Raw genomic sequence first — 7,849 nt, 5'->3', positions numbered from 1 at the left:
TGTGTGTGTGTGTGTGTGTGTGTGTGTGTGTGTGTGTGTGTGTGTGTGTCTTCCATAAGACAAGGCTTGGAACAAATGGATGTAGTTTTCTGTGTTCATCTGTTTCTCTCAGAGGAAATCATGCCTAAGCAAACATGAAATTGCACTATCCTCAAATTCTGTCTTCATATTTCAGTTGTATTGGAACAAAATCAATGGTAAAGTAGAACTCATTGTATATACATATGATAAAGTAGAACTCATTGTATATACATATACATAGATAGGTATTGAAATATTTATAAATGCAAATGCACACATTGATTACACACACTTCTAACTTATATGATATTCTCTATCTGCAACCACTGAGAGAGCCTTGGAAAGGCAACATCCCAACAGCAATGAGCACACTTAGATCTCAGAATCTAAATACACATCTTCCTCAACTTATACTGGGATTGCATCCCAACAATCCTATTATAAATTGAAAATGTTGTAAGTAAAAAAATGTACGCAATACACCCAACTTACTTAGCCTAGCCTCCTTACATGTGCTCAAAACATATTTGTCTACAGTAGGGGACAAGCATCTAACACAAAACCTATTTATAATAAAGGGTGGAATATCTCATGTAATTTGTTGAATTCTGTATAGAAAGTGAAAAACAGAATGTCTGCGTGGGGACAGAATGGTTGTAGGTGTCCTGGCTGTTCCCCATCGTGATCTCATGCCTGACAAGGAGCTGTGCTGCCACGACCCAGCATCAGGAGAGTTGATTGTACTGCCCACACTAGCCCCTGAAAGATCGTAGTTCTGAATTCAAAGTATGGTTTCTACTGAATGTGTAGGACTTTTGTGCCATTGCAAAACTGAAGAATTGTAAGTCAAGCTATCATACTTCGGGGACTGTCTGTACCACTCAAAGGAACCAGGACTTGAAGAAAAGAGTGATTCCAAAGCTGGAACAAGGCAAGTACAAGATAAGCATATGTCAGAAAAGACATAGGAACCAGTCTGAATAGTGTCCCACTGGCCAAATCTGGGACAATTTTGTCGTTACAATGAATCATGATTATGATGTAAAGAGTTGAATAAAATTAGAATTCATGAGTTTCTACTGATTTAAATTAGTAAATAAAAAATTAGAAGATGGAGGAAGAGTGAAACATTTATATAGGGACATGGGACATTTCACATTGTTTTCCCATAAAACAATATTAATTATAAAAGTAAGAACAAGGAACTTTATTTTTTTAGAGATTTTGTATATTTACTTGTCAGAAAGAGAGAGAGAGCTCAAGCACACAAACAGGGGGAGCAGCTGGAAGAGGGAGGAGCAGGCTCCCTGCTGAGCAAGGATCCCAATGTGAGACTGGATCCCAGGATCCTGGATCCTGGAATCATGACTTGAGCCAAAGGCAGACACTTAACCAACTGAGCTACCCAGGTGTCCCAGAACAAGGAACTTTAAAGTGGAGAAACAAGCACCTCCTTCATCAATGATCAAAATGATCATTAGTAATGGAGAAAGTTCAAAAATAAATTCTACCTGGTAGGATCCAAGGAGAAGCATGTAGGTTCCCTTTTGTGATATTGCTTTGAGTTTTAGAACTTGAATCTAAGCATTAGGTCATAAGGGCAGGGTCCTAATCTGATAGGATTGGTGGCTTTAAAGAACAGAAAGATACCTCCTTCTCCTTCTCCCTCTCCCTGTACTTCTCTCCTCTCTCCCTCTACTCACACCCAGGAAAGACCCAGTGAGGACACAGAAAGAAGGCAGCCATCTACAAGCCAGGAACCAAACAGAATGACATTTTGATCTTGGACTTTCCTGCCTCTGGAAGTGTGAGGAAAATGAACTTCTGCTGTTTTAGCTCTTCAGCGTGTTTTGGTATTGCATGGTATAGCAGCTTAAGCTGACCACTGGTTTTGATGGTTATGTTTTGGTTGAAAGAGTATTTGTTTATTGGAACTATATACTGAAATATTCAGGGATAATGAAACCAGAAAATTACATGGTTCCAGAAAAGACAGTTTTGTGGGCTGTACTGCTTTTTCTGAAAGCTTGAGGTTGTTTCAAAATAAAATTATTTCAAAGAGGTGTTGAGCAAAATATTCAGTATTCTTTGAGGACTTCTGGCCCTACTTTAATAGGATAATAGAATAAAATATTCAGGAAGCTGACAGTTGGATTTATGTTGATGAAAAAATGGACAAAAATATCAGCCAAAGTTTTTTAGAATAAATCTTGCCTTTTTTTTTTTTTTTTAATGTATTGACCTGCATATCCAACAAACTTTGGAGTAGATCAGAACTTTAATTACTGACAGAAAAAGGACAGGACCTGAGACTTTTCCCTCCAGAATTAACTGTGTGAGTGCTGGGTATTGTGCCAGCTGTTCCCATACATTAAGCAAGATGCAGCTGTTTGCCTAGTTCATTGCTTTGGAGCAGGAATGTGGAAACTTGACCCTGGGAACAAATCAGGCACTTGTTTGGGTTTTGTTTGTTTTTACAGAGCAATATTGTTCTGTTCATCATGTGTAGAAAAGGGAACTTCTCAAGAATGGATGTTTTCAAGGTAAGTACCTGATATTCCTTGCAACCAGAAAAGTTACTTCCACTTCATTCATCATTTTATCTAATTCAACTATGGAAATCTGGAAATGGAAAAAATTTGAAGGATTATAAATTCTGGTATTTTTAGTTGATAGTTTTTTGTTTTGTTTTGTTTTTTAAAGAAAGCTCCATGCCCAGTGTGGAGCTCAATGTGGGGCTTGAGCTCACAACCCTGAGATCAAGACCTGAACTGAGGTCAGGAGGCAAATGCTTAACCTACTGAACAACCCAGGTGCCCCTGGTAGAAATGGGTTCTTAGGAGAAATAGATATGAATTCTAAATGCTGGGGTTTAAAACATCCCCACAGGAATCATGATTCAGGCAGCAGTGGCAGAATGCTCACATCTAAGACCCACTTCCCTAGGTCTGATGGAATCAAGCTGCTGGTTATGTGGTGCCAAGATCTCTCTCCCTCACTCTTTTCACTAATACTTGAAATTCCACCAAGAGACATCCATTTCTCTGTGCTTTTATAACTTAATCTTTAGAAGAAGCATTTGGAGTTGGTTGTAAAAAATCAATATTTGAAGTTACAACTTCTAAGCTTGAACCCCAGCTCCTTTAGTCAGAATCTCAGCTTCTTCAGTGATAATATCTAACTTAGAGGGCCATGGCAAGGGTTAATTTGGACAATTTATGGAAAGCTCCTAGTTGATATAAATACTTCAAAAATTAAAGAATATTAAGATGATTTAACTTTCTTCTAATTTTTCTTAAGGGTCAAAATGTTATCCTTCATCCTCAAAAATAACTTCACAAAGTAGGTATTATCACTTTTTAATAGGTGAATAAAGAGATTCAGAGAGATAAAGTACTTTTTCTAAAAACCACACAAATAGTAAAAGACTAAGCAGGAATTAAATTCAAGGCCTGGCATATTAATTGGCGACCCCCCCCAAAAAAGAAGACCTTAAAAGTGGACCTGGCATATCTATACTTGTTATCAGATGAGGTCTAGGAAGTGTCTATGTCTGATTGACAAGGACAAGATGTGCTTGTTGGAGCTGCTGTCATTTAGGTTGGATAAAATTGGGGTAGATATTTTTTGGAGAGATTTTTGATGAATACCAATTGAAATAAGGCCAGGATAAAAGCTAAGGTCATTAGTTAGAAAAGACTGGATTTTGTTCCCCCCAAATGGACAGAACATAGGTCTAGAGCTAGAGAGGACAGAAGTACAGATTAGAGAGATCTGATGTTCATGAATTTTGTTAACTCCTCTCACTTGCTACTCTCCTTAGCTGACCTATCCAACCAATCCACATCCACATAAATATGCATGCACAGCAACAACGTCTATCTTCAAAAAGAAGAAGGGAAAGTGGATGGAGGAGTCATCTAATCTTTCTTTTCATGAGCAATTGGTTTCTAGGTGAAAGGATGTTAGCTTTATTTTCAATAGGGTTGTTTTGTTTTTATTATTATTTAAAGATTTATTGATTTATTTGAGAGAGAGAGCTGGGGGAGGGTCAGAGGGAGAGAAACTCAAGTAGACTTCATGCTGAGTGTGGAGCCCAACTTGAGGCTCCATTGCATGACCCTGAGATCATGACCTGAGCTGAAACCAAGAGCCAGATGCTTAACCAACTGAGCCACCCAGGCACCCCTATAGTTGAGTTTTAAATCACTCTTTGCCTAACTGTATATATATATTTTTTTTTCTGTCAAGTTTTCCTTTAATTTTATTTAGGTTCTCCTCTCTTCTTATCTATGACACTCTATGTATGCTACCATTCTAGCACCCCCCCCCCTTTTTTTAAAGTAAGCTTCACATCTAATGTGGATCTTGAACTCATGACCTTGAGGTAAAGTGTCACATGTTATACTCACTGATCCAGACAGGCACCATTCATCCTGTATTTCTAATCAAACTACAAGGCATGTACTGAGCTGAGCAGTAACTGGTCCTGCTGTTTAACTGGAGGATGGAAGACCGTGGATTCAAAGAAGGAAAGAAAAGCTGATAGAGAAGTTCCCTCCTCTGTGTTTGATGAGAATTTGGAGGCAGGTGGCAGAGACCCAAGGAGGAGAGGTTTGAGAACTATTGGTTTGCAGAGGTTTGTGAATCCCCAGGGAATGGTAATTTATCTTCTCAGCTGAGCATTCCTGAGGTGAGGTGGGTCTCCCTTGTCCCCCATGAGCTGCAGGCATGTTAGCAGACGCATTGAGTTCTTTCTGGTCCTGGCTGTAGAAGAACACCAAGTATGGCTTGCTGAAAAGACGGAGGAACAAAGAGGCTTTGTTCGAGCTCTCTTTAGGGGAATTATATTTTCACACTCTGGCAAATCTCAGACATACTTTGCCAGATTGCTGTGCCTGCCTTCATTATCCAGATTACTGCCACCCAAGGCACCTCAGCAACTGGAATATAACCCCCAGGGAAAAGACATACTAAGTCAACAACCAACCGAAAGGGTGCCAGAACCCAGAAGGAAGAGACTCAAAAACATCCAAGATAAGTGGCTTCTAACAACATAAAGCTATTGCAGAAGCCCTCCCCTAGATCAGCAGAGCTCTCCTACCTTATACAATAGGCAATGAAGACTGTGGAAGCAAGGGCTGAAAGTCTGAAAATATCTCTGCTTTCACCACACTGCCTGAAATTGCCTTAAAAATTATAGGTCAGTCTTTCAGATTTAGATAGGAACAAGGAAAAACAAAAACTTCCTGAAACTGATCATCCAAGTAGAGCTTAAAAATCAGCCAAGTGATATCAATAGTATTATTTGATATCAGAATTTTTTTTTTGGAACAGCTAAGGTATAAAATTGTTATTTAACTATTGACAGAGGTAGGTTAGACTTTGAACTTGATCTTGAACAAAAATGTATCCCATTTCCCAATAAACAAAAGTGTAAGCTCAATTAAGGAGATTCAAGCATAGCACATGCACACACACAAAATTTAGCTGTGTGTATAAAGATGGACAATGATTTGCAAACAAATCAATAGATGAAGAGAAGGAGCACAGAATCTATGTTAAAAACCAATGAAATAAAGATGGGCAAGGCCATAGATTTCGATAAGAGATCTAGTAGAATTTCCATGTAAATAACAGGAGTGCTGGACAAGGAAAAATTAACAGATGAGATGAGGGAGCCACTAAGAGTAGAAAGAAGTTTATCTGAGCAGAAGACTCAAATATTCAAATTAAATTCTTCACCAGATTCTAGGCAAGATAGATTAAAAAAAAAAAAGACGTATTCTATTGTGGAAAAAAGACCATAAACTCAGAATTTTAAAATAAGACTACCATTTATAAGAACTACATTGCAGGAAGGCAGGAGAGTGTCTATAAGCCAAGGGATAATGGTCATCACAACCCTGTTCCTAAGCACATCACAATTATAGACTTAAAAAAACACACATACAAACCCACGTTTACCCAAGACCCTCTGAGCTTTGCCTTATGATCAACAGGGAATGAGGGGGCCTCTGGGCATATGGATAGTGAAGATGATTCTTTGTGATGATCAGCAAGACTGGGGGTAGTGCATTTTATAATATAAGCACACTTTAAAAACCCATGTGAAAGAGACTCTGACATACATCACCTATTTGTATAATGAGATACTTAGGATCTATAAATAAATTATATGATTTCTCCAGAGAAATAAAACCTTAAATAATTCACTGTTACTTGTAATTTTTAATATCTAGCATTTAGTAACTGATGTTCTGTTAATTATACCAGGGTTTATTTCTTCATAGATACAAAGGCACATTCTGACAAGATTCTGGGACTCCAGAAATTGAAGGAAAATCTTAAAAGATTCTAGAGAGAGAGAAAAAGAAAGCCATATTTCTCTACAAATAGTTTTTTTTTATTAATCATTTTTTTTTAATTTATTTTCAGCATAACAGTATTCATTGTTTTTGTACCACACCCAGTGCTCCATGCAATCCGTGCCCTCTCTAATACCCACCACGTGGTTCCCCCAACCCCCCACCCCTTCAAAACCCTCAGATTGTTTTTCAGAGTCCATAGTCTCTCATGGTTCACCTCCACTTCCAATTTCCCTCAACTCCCTTCTCCTCTCCATTCCCTTGTCCTCCATGCTATTTGTTATGCTCCACAAATAAGTGAAACCATGTGATAATTGACTCTCTCTGCTTGACTTATTTCACTCAGCATAATCTCTTCCAGTCCCATCCATGTTGCTACAAAAGTTGGGTATTCATCCTTTCTGATGGAGGCATAATACTCCATAGTGTATATGGACCACATCTCCCTTATCTATTTGTCCATTGAAGGGCATCTTGGTTCTTTCCACAGTTTGGCGACCATAGCCATTGCTGCTATGAACATTGGGGTACAGATGGCCCTTCTTTTCACTACATCTGTATCTTTGGGGTAAATACCCAGTAGTGCAATGGCAGGGTCATAGGGAAGTTCTATTTTTAATTTCTTGAGGAATCTCCACACTGTTCTCCAAAGAGGCTGCACCAACTTGCATTCCCACCAACAGTGTAAGAGGGTTCCCCTTTCTCCACATCCCCTCCAACACATGTTGTTTCCTATCTTGCTAATTTTGGCCATTCTAACTGGTGTAAGGTGATATCTCAATGTGGTTTTAATTTGAATCTCCCTGATGGCTAGTGATGATGAACATTTTTTCATGTGTCTGATAGCCATTTGTATGTCTTCATTGGAGAAGTGTCTGTTCATATCTTCTGCCCATTTTTTGATATGATTATCTGTTTTGTGTGTGTTGAGTTTCAGGAGTTCTTTATAGATCCTGGATATCAATCTTTTGTCTGTACTGTCATTTGCAAATATCTTCTCCCATTCCGTGGGTTGCCTCTTTGTTTTCTTGACTGTTTCCTTTGCTGTGCAAAAGCTTTTGATTTTGATGAAGTCCCAAAAGTTTATTTTCACTTTTGTTTCCTTTGCCTTTGGAGACATATCTTGAAAGAAGTTGCTGTGGCTGATATAGAAGAGCTTACTGCCTATGTTCTCCTCTAGGATTCTGATGGATTCCTGTCTCACGTTGAGGTCTTTTATCCATTTTGAGTTTATCTTTGTGTATGGTGTAAGAGAATGGTCGAGTTTCATTCTTCTACATATAGTTGCCCAGTTTTCCCAGCACCATTTATTGAAGAGACTGTCTTTTTTCCACTGTATATTTTTTCCTGTTTTGTCAAAGATTAACTGACCATAGAGTTGAGGGTCCATATCTGGGCTCTCTACTCTGTTCCACTGGTCTATGTGTCTGTTTTTATGCCAGTACCATGCTGTTTTGTTG

Source organism: Enhydra lutris, unplaced genomic scaffold (assembly GCF_002288905.1).
Source record: "Enhydra lutris kenyoni isolate GAN:26980312 unplaced genomic scaffold, ASM228890v2 scaffoldscaffold28, whole genome shotgun sequence".
Lineage (NCBI taxonomy): Eukaryota > Metazoa > Chordata > Mammalia > Carnivora > Mustelidae > Enhydra > Enhydra lutris.
The sequence above is the reverse complement of the archived record's forward strand: the minus strand, read 5'-3'. Positions refer to the sequence as shown.